Source organism: Salmo trutta, chromosome 5 (assembly GCF_901001165.1).
Source record: "Salmo trutta chromosome 5, fSalTru1.1, whole genome shotgun sequence".
NCBI lineage: Eukaryota > Metazoa > Chordata > Actinopteri > Salmoniformes > Salmonidae > Salmo > Salmo trutta.
The window spans coordinates 55,869,555-55,887,385 of NC_042961.1; positions in this window are offsets into that span (position 1 = coordinate 55,869,555).

The window sequence follows — 17,831 nt, forward strand, 5'->3', positions numbered from 1 at the left end:
AGCACACTGCACAAAACGGCTGAGATCAGTGATTATGAGGACAGGAAGCCAGCCATCATCCTGGACTACAACCACAACAGAGGAGGCATGGACAACCTGGACAAGGTGATTGGAACTTACACCTGCAGGAGGATGACTGCTCGCTGGCCCCTGGTCATTTTCCATAACATCATTGATGTGTCCTCATACAATGCTTTCGTGATATGGAACAAGATCAACCCTACCTGGATGGCTGATAAGCAGAACAAGAGGAGGGTGTTCCTAGAGCAGCTGGGAAAGGCACTTGCAACCCCACACATTCAAAGAAGGGAGCACCTCCCCTGCACAGCAGCCTCTGCAGTGCTTGTGGAAGCTGTTCAGGGGGTGAATCTTGTCCTGATCCACCTGAGGCTGCAGCTGGGGCAGGCAAGAGGAGGAGATGCCAATTCTGCCCCCAATGAAGGACTGTAAAACAAATACTATGTGTTGCACATGTGAGAAATACATCTGTAAAGTCCATTAACACACACACTTCCGTACTGTCCTACATGTGCTAATTAGAGTTGATTGATTTATGTTCTTTACTTTTTTGTTTTGTATCTATTATTTTATTTGTATTTCTTGTTGTTTATACACCTTGTGGGTGGGGGCAATGGTTGAAAAAATGGGAGAAGACCAGTATTTTGTAGTTGAATTCCTCATTGTGCAGTATATAATAATATATCACTATGATGTCAAAAACGTTCAAGACTTATTGTTTCCCTTCAATAAAACACATTCAAAACTACTTTCTGCACATTTCTGCTACTTTCTTAGGCTACACAAATGCTATCTCTTGCTAAAAAATTCATGTTTACACCTATGCAGTACCTTTAACAATAATAATAATAATAATAAACCTCTTCTTTAGTAAAGAAAACAATTATGACAGGTATGTTGAAATAAAGATTAGTGGTGTCTATTGATTAAATGCAGTCTTTCTGCATTGTGAAGAGGGAAAACCCAGATATTCACAAAGTTTGTGATGAATGTCAGGTTGTTTCTTCATGAAAAAAAGATTTTGGGTTTAAAATTCAATTAAGCTGCTTTATTTTAGCGGTTTAGTGAAGGCGGTTCATTTTTTTATCTTTCGGACAGGAGGAGTATACAGAATGTTAAGACTACACAAGGGTTAAAGTCATGGTTTATCGCAAAAGCAGCCGCATGCATGTGAACTATGAATGAGTTTGAGTTAATTACTTGATATACTTTCTCTGTTTTATTTAGGATTAGAAGACTTTTAGATATTTATTCATAGTGTTTTATATAGAATTAAAAAGCGTTTTAGATATTTGTCAATAGTGTATTATATTAGATTAGAAGTTATTTTCAGATATTTGTCCATAGTGTTTTATATTAGATTAGAATATATTTGTCCAGTGTTCAAATTAGGACGTTTTTTATTTCATTTACAGTGGATATGCCTTTCAAAACTCTACTTTAGCCGTCACTCTGAAACAGTGTTCCATTCTTTACATTTTTCAACCTGAAGACATGGCTTCTCCCAGTGGTCTATGTTGTGAGCTCTGTGGTTCTTATTAGAAGCATCTTGTATCTTGTTTATCTACTGTTGCCGGCTCAGTTCCATTGGCACAACAGAATGTGACTGTTTTTCTACAGTATTTCCTTGATGGCATCAGACAAGTTCCAAGAAAGAGATAACTGATAGCGTGCAAGTCTTCAATGTGATTTTCTAGGTGGGGTTACACAAGGTTCAATTCTCAGACCTGTAACGGCCGTCAAAGGGAGTAGACCAAGGCGCAGCGGGTTGAGTGCTCATTTTAACGTTTTATTTAAATAAACTTGAACACTTAACAAAACAAGAAAACTAATGACAGCTAAACAGTTTTGCAGGCTAACCCTAGCAGTGCAAAAACAACTTCCCACAAAGGACAGGTGAAAACAGGGCTACCTAAGTATGACTCCCAATCAGCAACAGCGATGTACAGCTGTTCCTGATTGAGAGCCATACCAGGCCAACAAAGAAATAAACATAGACAGAACATAGAAATACAAAACATAGAACATAACCAAAAAACCCCAGAATACTCTAAACAAACACCCCTCTACATAAACACATATCCCAACAAACCCCGAACCACATAAAACAAACACCCCCCTGTCTGCCACGTCCTGACCAAACTACAATAACAAATAACCCCTTTACTGGTCAGGACGTGACAAGACCAACCATTTTTTGAATGTATTTTTTTTCATCAGATCAGATAGAAAGGGAGGATGAAGTGGAGGTCTTGACTGCTCTGGTGCGCTCCGTCGAGAGACGCCAGGCTGAGCTCATCAAGGTGATTGAGGAGAAGCAGAAAGCAGCAGATCGGCAGCCTGAAGAGTTAATCAAGGAACTGGAGCAGGAAATCACTGCGCTACAGAGGAGAAGCACTGAGCTGGAGCGGCTGCCACACACAGAGGAACACCTCCACCCCCTACAGGTCAGTGTCAAACAAACAAACCCTGGCCTACCCTATATAGGCCCCCCCAGATCAGACCTTCTGCCACTTTGGCTGCGTTTAGAAAGGCAGCCCAAATCTGTTTTTTTTCCCACTAATTGGTCTTTTGACCAATCAATAAGCTCTAAAAAAAATCAGAAATAGAACTACCACTCTAGTCGAAGGACTCGACAGGGGAGAAATCGACACCAACATATTCCTTACAAATATTCCACTAGCAATCAGCCTACCCACCAAATTTACTATTTTCATGAACACGACCACAGCTTTCTTCATTTTAGATTGAAAGAAAACACCAAGAAAAAATTCAAGAAAACGGCCTCTCAACTACACACGGCCTCTCAACTACCAAACACTCCCAGCATGCACAGAGCGAGAGAGAAAAGGTGAAAGAGCAGGAGAGAGAGAGAGAGAGACAGAAAGACAGAGAGAGAGCGAAAGAGCGAGAGAGAAAGTGAAAGAGCTAGAGAGAGAGAGACGGAGAGGGAGAGAGAAAGAGAGAGAAAGAAGGAGAGGGAGAGAGAGAAAGAAGGAAAGGGAGAGAGAGAGACAGAGAGAGAAAGAGAGAGAGAGGAGAGGGAGAGAGAAAGTGAAAGAGCGAGAGAGAGAGATAGACAGAGAGAAAGAAAGAGAGAGCTGAGACCAACCCAAAAACAGGGGGGCAGGCAAATTACAGGTCAAGGCCAGGTAGAGGTCAGTAATCCTGAGCACAGTCCGAAAGGTACAGAACGGCAGGGAGGCTCAGGGTCAGGGTAGGCTGAGGTCAGTATTCCATGGTGGTGTGACAAGGTACAGAACGGAAGGCAGGCTCAGGGTCAGGGCAGGCAGAATTGGTCAAAACCGGGAAAACTAGAAAACAGGAACTAGGGAAAGACCGGAGCATGGGGAAAACGCTGGTAGGCTTGACGAAACAAAATGAACTGGCAACAGACAAAAAGAGAATACAGGTCGTAATACTTCTTTTTAGTCCAAGTAAAGTTACACAGGATGGTTAAAATTCTTCTTGACAGTGTCATAAAGAGCATTTTCTTAATCCATGTGAAATGAAACAGGATGGTCATAATGCTTAACTTCTTTGGGATAGAGGGCAGTATTTTCTCGGCTGGATAAAAAACGTACCCGATTTAATCTGGTTACTGCTCCTGCCCAGAAACTAGAATATGCATATAATAGTAGATTTGGATAGACAACACTAAAGTTTCTAAAACTGTTTGAATGGTGTCTGTGAGTATAACAGAACTCATATGGCAGGCCAAAACCTGAGAAGATTCCATACAGGAAGTGCCCTGTCTGACAATTTGTTGTCCTTCTATTGCATCGCTATCGACAATACAGCATCTGTGCTGTAACGTGACATTTTCTAAGGCTTCCATTGGCTCTGTAAAGCCGCCAGAAAGTGGAATGGGGTGTCTGCTGTCTCTGGGCAAAGTACAACAGCTCTGTTTGTAAGTGGTCAGCCTGAGGACAGTGAGACTGAGATGCGCGGTCACGAGACTACTCCATTTTTTTCTTTCAGCCTTTGAATGAATACAACATTGCCCGGTTGGAATATTATCGCTAATTTACTAGAAAAATAGCATAAAAATTGATTTTAAACAGCGTTTAACATGCTTCTAAGTACGGTAATGTAATTTTTTTTTTTTAATTCTCCACAAAATGCGCTCGCGCGTCACCCTTCGCATAGTGACCTGAAAGCATGAACAAAACGGAGCTATTTGAATATAACTATGGATTATTTGGAACCAAAACAACATTTGGGGTTGAAGTAGAAGTCCTGGGAGTGCATTCTGACAAAGAACAGCAAAGGTAATCCAATTTTTCTAATAGTAATTCTGAGTTTAGTGAGCCCCAAACTTGGTGGGCGTCAAAATAGCTAGCCGTGATGGCTGAGCTATGTACTCAGAATATTGCAAAATGTGCTTTCGCCGACAAGCTATTTTAAAATCTGACACCGCGATTGCATAAAGGAGTTCTGTATCTATAATTCTTAAAATAATTGTTATGTATTTTGTCAACGTTTATGATGAGTAATTTAGTAAACTCACCGGAAGTTTTCGGTGGGTATGCTAGTTCTGAACATCACATGCTAATGTAAAAAGCTGTTTTTTGATATAAATATGAACTTGATTGAACAAAACAAGCATGTATTGTATAACATAGTGTCCTAGGAGTGTCATCTGATGAAGATCATCAAAGGTTAGTGCTGCATTTAGCTGTGGTTTGGGTTTATGTGACATATATGCTTGCTTGGAAAATGGCTGTGTGATTATTTGTGTCTATGTACTCTCCTAAAATAATCTAATGTTTTGCTTTCGCTGTAAAGCCTTTTTGAAATCGGACAATGTGGTTAGATTAACGAGAGTCTTATCTTTAAAATGGTGTAAAATAGTTGATTGTTTGAGAAAATTGAATTGTGGTGATTTAGTTGGTTTTGTATTTCGCGCCGTGCGATGCCATTGGCTGTTGGCTAGGGGTTCCGCAGGCGGAACAGGGTTCCGCTAGGGGAACGTCTGTCCTCAACAGGTTAATGACAGTCTCATAGTGTGTGTTTAAGTTATTTAAAATATTATGAAAAAAACATGATTGAAAAGAATTCATTACAAGAGCAACAAAGGTTTTAAGAAACAAACTTTCAAATCAAAGGAAACTTCTTGGCAGGGAAAAAAAAATATTTGAATAAATGTGGGTTTTGACACTCTTATGAAGGTGTCATAACCAGCCATAATATAACGCAATATATGTCTCAACAAGTGTAAATATATGTGTCATGACAGTGTTATGACCATTTTATGAGAGGTTATGACATGTTGTGTCAGCTATTATGACATATAATGACATGGTTATGACCGTGTCATAATGTGTTATGACGCTGGGTGAGGCACCGGTGCATCAATGCAAGTTACATAGCAAAAACATTACCATAAAAAATCTGTCAATTTAAGATAGACATACTGTATTGGATGAATTTCAATCCACCACATCCGCCAGTGTCGCACTTCCGCATCTGCGGTGAAATGTGGAAGAGCTAGAGTGGTGTTGGTTAGACCATGAGACATCCCGGAAATCGGTCTTCTCACGAAAACATCTGTAGCATCCAAACAGATTGACCTACATGTTATGTATGGTACGATGTGCTGTACGTCGTACTTTACCTTGGTATGTTTTACGACAGTCTGCTGCTTGAATGTGTTGTCAGAATGAGTGGCCCATGTCATTAAACATCAGAGTGATGTGCAGGATGAAACCGTGCAGATGAGCGTTCTTCTACAGCTAAGTTAGATAAAATGTTGGCGACTAAGATGGCTGAACTCAGTTTACCACCGCCAGCAACATTCCTCACTGTGGAATAACTGGCTTGAAAATGTTAACACTTATCTCAAAGCTATGGATTTTTAAAACTTGGTCATTACAAACAAAAAGTCAGGTGGAATCCGGACCTATGTGAATCTCCACACTGAACAAGGTTGTTGTCCCGGATAAATACCCCTTCCCTACAGCTGAGGAGCTGACCACACAATTCACGGCTCCAGGGTCTTCACGAAGCTCGACCTGCGTCAGGATTATCTTCAGCTACCCCTCCACCTAGCAAGCAGAGACCTCACGGCCTTCGTCACAAATCAAATCAAATGTATTTATGAAGCCTTTCTTACATCAGCTGATATCTCAAAGTGCTGTACAGAAACCCAGCCTAAAACCCCAAACAGCAAGCAATGCAGGTGTAGAAGCCCGGTGGCTAGGAAAAACTCCCTAGAAAGGCCAGAACCTAGGAAGAAACCTAGAGAGGAACTAGGCTATGAGGGGTGGCCAGTCCTCTTCTGGCTGTGCCAGGTGGAGATTATAACAGAACATGGCCAAGATGTTCAAATGTTCATAGCTGACCAGCAGGGTCAAATAATCATAATCACAGTGGTCAGCAACTGTGCTCATAATCTGTGCAACTGTGCTCATAATCACAATCATAATCACAGTGCAACAGGTCAGCAACTCAGGAGTAAATGTCAGTTGGCTTCTTCATAGCTGATCATTGAGAGTATCTCTACCGCTCCTGCTGTCTCTAGAGAGTTGAAAACTGCAAGTCTGTTTTGTCTGGTCCTAGGGCTCAAGTCCTCAAAGAGAGAAAGAAAGAAAGAAAGAGAAAGAAAGAAAGAAACAAAGATGAGAGAAAGATGAGAGAAAGAAAGAGAGAGCATACTTAAATTCACACAGGACACCGGATAAGACAGGAGAAATACTCCAGATATAACAGACTGACCCTAGCCCCCCGACACATAAACTACTGCAGCATAAATACTGGAGGCTGAGACAGGAGGGGTCAGGAGACACTGTGGCCCCATCTGAGGATGCAGGGCTAAACAGGGCCAAACAGGCAGGATATAACCCCTACTTCATAACACCTACTTTACCAAAGCACAGCACCCACACCACTAGAGGGATATCTTCAAGCACCAACTTACCATCCTGAGACAAGGCTGAGTATAGCCACAAAGATCTCCGCCACGGCACAACCCAAGGGGGGGCGCCAACCCAGACAGGAAGATCACGTCAGTGACTCAACCCACTCAAGTGACGCACCCCTCCTAGGGACGGCATGGAAGGGCACCAGTAAAGCCAGTGACTCAGCCCCTGTAATAGGGTTAGAGGCAGAGAATCCCAGTGGAGAGAGGGGAACCGGCCAGGCAGAGACAGCACATGCTGGCGTGTTCAGATACACACGCATTGGCACACCCTGATCCGTTTCACCTGTCTTTGTGCTTGTGTCCACCCCCCACCAGCTGTCTATCATCTCCCCCCATTATGCCCTGTGTTATTATACCTACGTTTTCTGTTTGTCTATTGCCAGTTCGTCTTGTCCCGTCAAGTCCTACCAGCGTGTTCCCGTGTTTCCTGTGCTCTAGTTTTGTTTTTTCCTAGTCTTCCCAGTTCTGACCTTTCTGCCTGTCCTGACCCTGATCCTGCCTGCCGTCCTGTACCTGCCTGACTCTGATTTGGATTACGATCCTTTGCCTGCCTTGACTTAACTTTTGCCTGCCCCATCGTACTATCCTCCTCCAGTGTCTGCATCTGGGTCTTAGCCTGAGTCGTGATAGTACGAACTGGCCATGACTGACCCAGCAGACTCGGACCAGCTCCGCAACACTGTCTCCTCCCAAGGAGTCACCATTGGAAGACACGAGGAGTTACTGCAAAGCCTTATGGAGGGACTCCAGACACTGGCAGAACGCCATGACCAGGCATTCAATACCTTGCTGGAGCAATTCCACGGATTCCCAACTAGGCAGCAAGCCACAAAAGTAATCCCCCAGACTCTCAGTTAACCCGCCACCAACAGCCTCTCTTCCCAGCCTACCTCGGTGTCCTCGAGAACCTCGCTTACCTCCTCCGGAGCGCTCCGCTGAAGATTCTGTAACCTGCTGGGCTATTCTCTCCCAGTGCTCCCTCATCTTCAAGCTGCAGTCTTCTTCGTTCCCCTCGAACCACTCCCCTTGGCGGCTGAGAGTGCCTGGAATCCAGAAGCCCTTATCAACACGTTCCTTCACAGATTATCGGAAGAGGTTAAAGACCAGCTTGCAGCCCGGGAGCTTTTCATGTTGTGCAACATTTTTATAGGCTATGCAATTGAGTGAGAAGAGAGTGATGGCCTCTATTAAAAAGAGGAGGATCCCATCAGCTTTCTATAAGCTAGGCCTACTATATTTGTTTATCAACTTTCCTAATACTAAGCACATTGCTTCTCTTTACAACAAGAGTATAGCCTACCTGACTGGCATGAAAATGAACCACATGAAAGCAACCTCCATACGCTATTTAAGTGCATAGATCACGTGTTTTTCCTCTACTCCTGTTTTTAGACAGGTGCATGATAATGGTCCGTTCTAAATCAAAACTAATTTCACCATATATTATTTAGTATATGTAAAGTCAAGATTAAATATGTGTAATGTCAAGAATATTGTGATGGGTGGCAATATTAGCCTATCTCTTGTGAATGACGCCCTTCTTACTTTGTCAAATCATAGTCGCACACCTCATGTAGCCTAGCCCATAGGCCTATATGTTTTGATAAGGTTTGTATTCCAACTATAGTGGCCAAAAAACATCTTAAAATAAAGCACATTATTCCGCTTTAATTGGGTGTGTGCAATGAATACGATGGGAGACAGAGTGATGGTTTCAAGCAAAGGGCGCAGCAGGTGTTTATTAGCAAAGGACCACAGGAGGAGGCAGGTAGCTGGGTTCAGGGACAGGCAGAAGGTCATACACAGGGACTCCAAAAAGGTAACAGTACAGGAAGGGAAAAGGCTAATAACGTAGTCCGGGAGATCAGGCAAGAGGTTGATGACAGGAAATCTGATAGGCAAAAGTACAGGCAGGGAACAGGCAAAAAGGTGTTGTTAGTGAGGATGGCCAAAAACTACAATACACGGGAGGACTAATACTGTCACGTCCTGACCTTAGAAAGCTGTTATTTTCTATGGTAGAGTAGGTCAGGGCGTGACAGGGGGGTGTTCTAGTTTAGTTTTTCTATATTGTCAGGTTCTAGTTTTGTATTTCTATGTGTCACGCCCTGACCAATAAAGGGGGTTATTTGTTATTGTAGTTTGGTCAGGGCGTGGCAGGGGGTGTTTGTTTTATGTGTTTCGGGGTTTTTGGTTTATGTTCTATGTTAGTATATTTCTATGTTTATTCTAGTGTGTCTATTTCTATGTTTAAGTTTCTTGGGTTGACCTTCAATTGGAGGCAGCTGTTCCTCGTTGCCTCTAATTGAAGGTCCTATTTAGTAGGGGTGTTTTTTCCTGTGTTTTGTGGGTGGTTGTTTCCTGTTTTGTGTATGTTGCACCTGACGGGACTGTTTACGGTCGTTTTGTTGTTTGTTTGATTTTGAGTTAAATAAAAGTGAATATGAGCACGTCACACGCTGTGTCTTGGTCCCCTTTAGACGACAAACGTTACACTATGTTGGGTTTTGTTTGGGATGATCTCCAATTAGAGGCAGCTGGTCCTCGTTGTCTCTAATTGGAGATCATACTTAAGTAGGGGATTTTCCACCTGGGTTTGTGGGAGATTGTTTTTGAGTAGTGTATGTTTCACCTCTGCGTCACGGTTTGTTGTTTTTGTTCTTTCAGTTTATTTTGTATGTATCGAATATTTTCACGCTGAAAATAAAATGTGGAATGACACACACACTGCACTTTGGTCCGCTTCATCTTACGACAACCGTGACAAATACGGAAATAAACAGAGCTCCAAATAGAACATGTAACAAAACAAACAATACCTCACAATGATGGGGTGCAAAGAACTGAAGTAAATAGTGTGTAAACGACATACAGGTGTGGGAACAGGTGATCAGAATCCAGGTGATTGGGATCTAGAGAGTGAGCTGCGTTCAGGGGGATCTAAACTCAGCAAAAAAAGAAACGTCCTCTCACTCTCAACTGCATATATTTTCAGCAAACTTAACATGTGTAAATATTTGTATGAACATAACAAGATTCAACAACTGAGACATAAACTGAACAAGTTCCACAGGCATGCGACTAACAGAAATAGAATAATGTGACCCTGAACAAAGGGGGGGTCAAAATCAAGAGTAACAGTCAGTATCTGGTGTGGCCACCAGCTGCATTAAGTACTGCAGTGCATCTCCTGCTCATGGACTGCACCAGATTTGCCAGTTCTTGCTGTGAGATGTTACCCCACTCTTCCACCAAGGCACCTGCAAGTTCCCTGACATTTCTGGGGGGAATGGCCCTAGCCCTCACCCTCCGATCCAACAGGTCCCAGACGTGCTCAATGGGATTGAGATCCGGGCTCTTCGTTGGCCAGAACAATGACATTCCTGTCTTGCAGAAAATCACACACAGAACGAGCAGTATGGCTGGTGGCATTGTCATGCTGGAGGGTCATGTCAGGATGAGCCTGCAGGAAGGGTACCACATGAGGGAGGAGGATGTCTTCCCTGTAACGCACAGCGTTGAGATTGTCTAAAATGACAACAAGCTCAGTTCGATGATGCTGTGACACACCATCCCAGACCATGACGGACCCTCCACCTCCAAATCGATCCCACTCCAGAGTACAGGCCTCAGTGTAACGCTTATTCCTTCGACAATAAATGCGAATCGACCATCACCCCTGGTGAGACAAAACCGTGACTCGTCAGTGAAGTGCACTTTTTGCCAGACCTGTCTGGTCCAGCGACGGTGGGTTTGTGCCCGCAGGCGACGTTGTTGCCGGTGATGTCTGGTGAGGACCTGTTTACAACAGGCCTACAAGCCCAGTCCAGCTTCTCTCAGCCTATTGTGGACAGTCTGAGCACTGATGGAGATTGTGCGTTCCTGGTGTAACTCGGGCAGTTGTTGATGCCATCCTGTACCTGTCCCGCAGGTGTGATGTTTGGACGTACCCATCCTGTGCAGGTGTTGTTACAAGTGGTCTGCCACTGCGAGGACAATCAGCTGTCCGTCCTGTCTCCCTGTAGCGCTGTCTCACAGTCCGGATATTGCAATGTATTGCCCTGGCCACATCTGCAGTCCTCATGCCTAAGGCACGTTCACGCAGATGAGCAGGGACCCTGGGCATCTTTCTTTTGGTGTTTTTCAGAGTCAGTAGAAAGGCCTCTTTAGTGTCCTAAGTTTTCATACCTGGGACCTTAATTGCCTACCGTCTGTAAGCTGTTAGTGTCTTAACGACCGTTCCATGTTCATTAACTATTTATGGTTCATTGAACAAGCATGGGAAACAGTGTTTAAACCCTTTACAATGAAGATCTGTGAAGTTATTTCAAATTGTTATGAATTATCTTTGAAAGATAGGGTCCTTGAAAAGGGACGTTTCTTTTTTTGCTGTGCTTACATTCCAATACTATCATGCCAGTAAGCAACTTCTGGTAACACTTGAAAATCAAGCAATAGTCTTTCAACATTTGTGACTGCATTTCTCTATGTGAACTTCTGTCAAATGTTGAAGGTGATCTTTTTTGTACATATAAAAGTACGGATCATAGCTTCAAAATGGTATATCATACACTGTAGTTGGTGGAAACATATGAAAGTTATACCGCTTTTAAAGTGATAAACGTGTTACCCACTTACGAGACTATAGGAGAAAATGCCCTTGAAAGTGTTTCACACTTGCTCAAGAGCTCTTCTATGAGTATGCCCATTCAGCATTGTTCACACCATCTTACGCCTTAGCCCCACCCATCTATTTAAGGACTCACATGTGAGGACATGTACTAAAAACAGAGTGAGTAAGGTAGTGTAGTAAACAAGTGTTGAAAGTAATAGCCTACAATCAGGAAAAACTCCAGGTAAAAATATACTTCATCTAGTCCTTGGACTATATCTTAACATGTTGTTCTTCAAATGATGGTCTCTTGTAAACACACTCCATATCAAATCAAACGAACAGATATTTGTCAAGTACACAGGATAAAGAAGGTGTAAACGGTAGAGTAAAATGCTTCCTTGCCAGCTCTTCCTCAACAGAAATGTATCAATATAAAATATAGAAAAATTGTCAACAGAAAAGTATCAATATCAAGAAATAGTAGGGAAAAAGACTAAATGCCAGTAGAGAAAGAAAAAAAGAATATACACTAAGTAAAAAACAATATATCAATAATGACGGCAGTAATACGGGTGACAGACAAGGTAGTTATGTGTACAATCAGGCGTAAAGTGGCTGAGCAGCAGGATTAATATAAAAAGTAGCAGCAACATATGGTGGTTGAGTGTGTTATTGTGTGTGTGTGTGTGTGTGTGTGTGTGTGTGTGTGTGTGTGTGTGTGTGTGTGTGTGTGTGTGTGTGTGTGTGTGTGTGTGTGTGTGTGTGTGTGTGTGTGTGTGTGTGTGTGAGTTTGTGTTGTGTGTGTGTGTGTACGTGTGTGAGGGTTAAGAGAGAGTAATGTGAATGTGTATAGAGGCAGTGCAGATAGTCCAAGGGCGCCGGTAGACAGCCACTGACAGTAGCAAGAAGAACAGTCTATGGCTGAGGTGTTTGGATACCTTGATGATGTTGCAGGCCTTCCTCATACACAGCCTTGTATAAATGTTCTGGATAACTGTGAACTCCAGTGATGGACTGGGCCGTCCGTACCACACATGAACAAGGGATTCTATATTCGGAGAGCCTGTTTCTGACCTGCTCTTGGCTTTGTTGGAGGGCTTGTGAGGTCCATGGCCTTGCACTGATCTAAAATAGAGGTTTGTCGTGTTGTGTCCAGTCCAGGTGGTGCTTGTACAGGCAGACCATCTCTGGGAAGAGTGACGTCGGCGTTGCGCAGCGGCTAAAACCTGGTCTCAACACTGAGCTCAAACCTCAGTCCAAACACTGCTTTATGACAACACCAGACCCCAGAGCCTTAAAGCTGTTAATGGTCATGAACAGTTCAAGTGTTTTTCATGAAATGGGATGGTATTTGGATGAAACCAGATCAAAGAATGATGACCAAAGTATGAAGAATGACTGTTCCTTCTACATTGATAACGTTTGATAATTAAGTTACTGGTCCCCCCCATGTCAAACACTTTGTTTTAGGAGGCGAGATTATTAAGGGATAGGGTGACATCACCCTAGCTCTCTCATTTTAATACACCAATGGTAACATGATATTCTCTTCCCTAATTTAGATAAGTACTGTCTTGTAACCAACATTGGAGAAGGTGTGTTTGCAGAGGGGTGTGATTTATATAGCTAAATAGCTACTTTAAATTTGACTCAGTGTCAGCAAATATAATTAAATGTTTACACTATTCATCTATGGCAAAGATTATTTTTTGTTTCCCCTTTTATCTGTGTCTGTTGTTAGCTAGTTACTAGCTAGCTGGGTCTTCAGCAAGCATGAAACAAATGGGGGGGAAGGGTCGTTCAAAACTCTCACACAGTTGTCATGCCAACACATCTTTCAATGCTTCTGAGATCCGTACCAAAAGAGTCATACCAAATAGGAGAAGTATATATTAATGGGAGAAGTATATATTTTTTTACATCATTGATGCAATTTCAATGTTGCTTGAGATGATTTTACTGCAACACTGCTCACTGCATCCAAGTTTGGCATAGGCGTTTCAAAGAGCTGTCAGTCAAGGCAAGCTCATGAATATAAGCTCCCTGCCCATTCAGCATGTCTTTTCAAACTTCCTGGTAGTTAGCAACGAGAGAGAGTATAGAATGTCTTTGATGTGGATATTGGTATCACCTTTGCTATGAGACTCGAATTTGAGATCAGGTGCATCCTGTTTTAATTGATCATCCTTGAGATGTTTCTACAACTTGATCGGAGTCCACCTGTGGTAAATTCAATTGATTGGACATGATTTGGAAAGGCACACTCCTGTCTATATAAGGTCCCACAGTTGACAGTGCATGTCAGAGGAAAAACCAAGCCATAAGGTCAAAGGAATTGTCTGTAGAGCTCAGAGACAGGATGGTGTTGAGGCACAGATCTGGGGAAGGGTACCAAAACATTTCTACAGCATTGAAGGTCCCCAAGAACACTGTGGGCTCCATCATTCATAAATGGAAGAAGTTTGAAACTACAAAGATTCTCCTTAGAGCTGGGCGCCTGGCCAAACTGAGCAATCGGGGGAGAAGGGCCTTGGTCAGGGAGGTGACCAAGGAACCCGATGGCCACTCTGACAGAGCTCCAGGGTACCTCTGTGGAGATGGGAGAACCTTCCAGAAGGATAACCATCTCTGCGGCACTCCATCAATGAGGCCTTTATGGTAAAGTGGCCAGATGGAAGCCACTCCTCAGTAAAAGGCAAATGACAGCCCGCTTGGAGTTTGCCAAAAGGTACCTAAAGGACTCTCAGACTATGAGAAACAAGATTCTCTGGTCTGAAGAAACGAAGATTGAACTCTTTGGCCTGAATTCCAAGTGCCACGTCTGGAGGAAACCAGGCACAGCTCATCACCTGGCCAAAACCATCCCTACAGTGAAGCATGGTGGTGGCAGCATCATGCTGTTGGGATGTTTTTCAGCAGCAGGGAATGGAAGACTAGTCAGGAACGAGGGAAAGATGAACGGCGCAAAGTACAGAGAGATCCTTGATGAAAACCTACTCCAGAGCGCTCAGGACCTCAGACTGGGGCGAAGGTTCACCTTCCAACAGGATAACGACCCTAAGCACACAGCCAAGACAACGCAGGTGTGGCTTTGAGACAAGTCTCTGAATGTCCTTGAGTGGCCCAGCCAGAGCCCGGATTGAGCCCGATCAAACATCTCTGGAGAGACCATAAAATAGCTGTGCAGCGACGCTCCCATTCAAACCTGACAGAGCTTGAGAGGATCTGAAGAGAATAATGGGAGAAACTCCCCAAATACAGGTGTAGCGTCATACCCAAGAAGACTCGAGGCTGTAATAGCTGCCAAAGGTGTTTCAACAAAGTACTCATTAAAGGTTATTAATACTTTTGTAAATGTGATATTTCAGTTTTTTGTTTTTTATTAACTTTCTAAAGTTGCTAAAAACCTGTTTTTGCTTTGTCATCGTGGTGTATTGTGTGTAGATTGATGAGGATTTAAAAAAAATCAATTTTAGGATATACTTTTTAGGAATACTTTCCGAATGCATTGTATATATATTTAGTCATTTATAATAGATGTATCAGTAGTTGTAGCAGTAGTTTGTATTAGATGTAGACCTATTAGTAGTTGTAGTAGTAGTTTACATCAGATGTAGACCTATTAGAAGTTGTAGTAGTAGTTTGTATTCATTGTATTAGTAGATGTAGCAGTAGTTTATATTAGATATATTAGTAGTTGTGAAAGTAGTTTGTATTAGATGTATTAGTAGTTGTGAATGTAGTTTGTATTAGATGTATTAGTAGTTGTAGCAGTAGTTTATATTAGATGTATTAGTAGTTGTAGCAGTAGTTTATATTAGATATATTAGTAGTTGTGAAAGTAGTTTGTATTTGTCATGTCCTGACCAGTATAGGGGTTATTTGTTATAGTAGTTTGGTCTGGATGTGGCAGGGGGTGTTTGTTTTATGTGGTTCAGGGTGTGTTTTGTGTATGTGTTTAGGTAGAGGGGTATTTGATTTATTAGTCCGGGGTTTGTTAGTCATTGTTCTATGTTAGTATATTTTCTATGTTCTATCTAGTCTTTTGTATTTCTATGTTTAGTTAATTGGGGTTGGACCTTCAATTGGAGGCAGCTGGTTATTGTTGCCTCTGATTGAGGGTCCTATAATTAGGAGTTTGTTTTTCATGGGTTTTTGTGGGAGATTGTTCTTGTTTAGCTGTTTGCCTGATGAGACTGTCCAGTTCGTTTTGTTTTGTATACGTATTTTGTGTTTTCCTTCTTCACCAATAAAAAAGATGCGTGTACATTTTCCCGCTGCATCTTGGTCTCTACCCTACGACAACCATGACAGTATTAGATGTATTAGTAGTTGTAGCAGTTGTTTTGATTAGATGTAGTTTATATTAGATGTATTAGTAGTTGTAGCAGTAGTTTATAATAGATGTAGTAGTAGTTTATATTAGATGTATTAGTAGTTTATATTAGATGTATTAGTAGTTGTAGCAGTAGTTTATATTAGATGTATTAATAGTTGTAGCAGTAGTTTATATTAGATGTATTAATAGTTGTAGCAGTAGTTTATATTAGATGTATTAGTTGTTGTAGCAGTAGTTTATATTAGATGTATTAGTTGTTGTAGCAGTAGTTTATATTAGATGTATTAGTTGTTGTAGCAGTAGTATGTATTAGTTGTTGTACAACAACTCTTCTATGCTGTTAATGTACGTTTTTTATTTGTATTTCATTGTTATTATTAGACAGTAGTATTATTCTTGTCATTATTCCGGTGACATAACGAACCAGTTGGACAAGCCTTTGATTTCCATATGCGGGCATGTTTTTTCACGGGACCTCCTATGTGTGTGCACGTGATTGCGTGTAATAGGGTATTGTAGTAAAGACCATAAGCAACTGGTAGTTTCAAGTTTGGGGATGCTTATAATTTATCTTACCATTTCAATCGATCTGTTTGGTAGTTAGGATTCTTTTTATATTCGTATTTTCATGGAACAGTTTCAATTCGATAATAAAAATTTTGTTTCTCAAAATCATTGTCACGTAGTTTATCATAAAATTATAAAAATCTAAAAGTTAAAATTCAACAATGGCGAGAGCACCAGTCTCTGCCATATGGACACATTGATTTACTGTGATCCATTGGGGGCTAAAGAAATTAGTGCTTGGAACTCAGAGATAGCCTATAGGCCAATGCAGTAGTAGGCCTATAACTTCCATCATCAACTAAGTAAAATACATAGGCCTAAAGCCAACAAATAAAAACAGTAGAAAATATCCCGATGAATATTCAGGTTCTTTCAATCATATTAATCTATCTACTTCGCTTGTCTGCCTCTCTTTCTTTTTTTTCTTCTTTTTTTTCTTAACAAATAACAAACAAAAGAGGAATAGTCACATGCAAACAAGCATCATAAACTATTTACATTGCCAGGAATCCTAAACAAACAAATCATTCATTTATAATTTTATACATACATATATTCACAGTACCAGTCAAACGTTTGGACACACCTAGTTTAATGTCTTCACTATTATTCTACAATGTAGAAAATAGTCAAAATTAAGATAAAGTATTGAATGAGTAGGTGTGTCCAAACTTTTGACTGGTACTGTGTATATATATGTATGTATAAAATTATAAATGAACGATTATTACATATTTCTTTTTTAAACAAAAAGTTAATAATTTCAATAAATGTGCACATTTTCAGGTAAAAGTTTATTTTGAGTCCTTAAAACACAGCAATGTTTATTGTTTACGCCTGTTCTACACACTCCAACAGAATCAGTGAATGGGGAGCAGGTTGAAGTTGCACCTAGCTGCTGATCTTGGGTGGCAGGTACCCTGGCATAAAAGAGCATCGGGCCAGTAACCAAAAGGACACTGGTTCGAATCCCCAAGCCAACGAGGTGAAAAATCTGTCAATGTGCACTTGAGCAAGGCACCTAACCCTAATTACGCCTGTAATTCACTCTGGATAAGTCACTCTGGACTAAAATGTAAATGCCAGTTCTGCCTCTACCCCACTAATGGTTTAGGAATGTAAAACCAACCAGACTTGATTCAGAGTCAGACTGGAAATCTTTCTGCGTAAGGCATGTCGAATGTAAACAAATATCTACATAGCTGAAGAAATGTGGAAATATTGCTTTTAATGCTTCATAGTTCATGACTTATGATCAATATATAATACTTTACTTTAGCCCCCTGATATTACCTATAAGTCTTAAAACAATTGAATTAAACTTATGTTAGACAAACAACAATCTAATGCAACAGCTTAAAATTGACGTT